At 28.8% G+C, this 1582-nt stretch overlaps 1 protein-coding gene across 2 annotated transcripts in view; it reads left to right on the forward strand.

Moving 5' to 3' along the window:
• Window positions 1–1582, forward strand: part of LOC111682282 (ras-related protein Ral-a) — a 36257-nt gene that overhangs the window by 33828 nt on the left and 847 nt on the right. The window lies entirely within an intron of this gene.

Consider the following 1582-nt stretch of genomic DNA (forward strand, 5'->3'; position numbering starts at 1 on the left):
AGTCTAGTCTATAGTCTAGTCTATAGTCTAGTCTATAGTCTAGTCTATAGTCTAGTCTATAGTCTAGTCTATAGTCTAGTCTATAGTCTAGTTTATAGTCTACTTTATAGACTAGCCTACAGTCTAGTCTAAAGTCTAATCTATATTCTAATCTACAGTCTAGTCTATAGTCTATACTAAGTAACGTCTAAGTCTAAGTAACAACAACAAGTAACAACACTTTATCTTTTGTCTAAGGTTTTGTTAGTGGCATTCCCATTTTTGGATGAACTTCCACGATCAGACGATAGCTCGTGGGTCCAACTCCCACCAGATACTCTAGTAAAGGCCCGTTTGAGATCTAGAAAAAAGGATTTCTTCGGATCCTCTTTTTAAACAAACTAACAAATGTATTTTCAAATTTTTGTCCTACTTTGACCTACTCTCCGACGGTTTAATAAGTGCTGTCTGTTTTTTAATATTTTTTAGTTAACTACATCTAAATCACCCAAATGTAATCAATCAACACTTATTTAATACTACAACTACAAAACTAATAATATTAAATTTCTAACAAATTACAATAAAAACCACAACACCATCACACTGTTCTTAACCTAAATTTAAGAAATATGATAATAATATCTGAATATAAAAAAGCATAAACACAAACAACATAAAAACAACAAATTAATACATATTAGTGAAAAAATAAAATATATAGAAATTAATTAAATATGTGGACCAAAAATTAGCTGAATTAGTAAATCCACAAGAGAAATAAAAACATAAAATATTAAAATTATAATAAATAATAATCATATGTGATAGTAAAAGTATAATAAAAGACAAAAGCCATTAAAAATCAAAACAAACTTATGAAGAAACAAAAAACAAACAAATGAAAATAAATAAAATGATAAATGTACAAAGTTTAAAGTTTTAGAAAGAGAGATGAAAAAGAAGTTAGAAAGTGTTATTTGATATTTAAGAAGAAGATAAGAAGTTTTATAGAAAATTTTTAAAATTCAACATAAGAGGAATTCATAGTCTGTTGCAACAGAATTCGCAATTTCTCCATTATATCTTTACATAAATGTTATAAAGATTTATAACATGTTATAACTTGTTCCATCTTTGTGATATGTATATCTGTTATATATATTTTAAACTGAGCTAGAACTGAACTAGAACTAATATAGAACTGAACTAGAATTGAACTAAAACTGAACTAGAACTAGAACTGAAGTAGAACTGAACTAGAACTGTAATGGAACTGAACTAATACTGAACTTGAACTGAACTAGAACTGAACTAGAACTGAACTAGAACTGAAATAGAACTGAACTAGAACTGAACTAGAACTGAACTAGAACTGAACTAGAACTGAACTAGAACTGAACTAGAACTGAACTAGATCTGAACTAGAACTGAACTAGAACTGAACTAGAACTGAACTTGAACTGAACTAGAACTGAACTACTGAACTAGAACGGAACTACTGAACTAGAACTGAACTAGAACTGAACTAGAACTGAACTAGAACTGAACTAGAACTGAACTAGAACTGAACTAGAACTGAACTAGAACTGAACTAGAACTG

This window comes from Lucilia cuprina, chromosome 3, assembly GCF_022045245.1.
Source record: "Lucilia cuprina isolate Lc7/37 chromosome 3, ASM2204524v1, whole genome shotgun sequence".
NCBI classification, from domain to species: domain Eukaryota; kingdom Metazoa; phylum Arthropoda; class Insecta; order Diptera; family Calliphoridae; genus Lucilia; species Lucilia cuprina.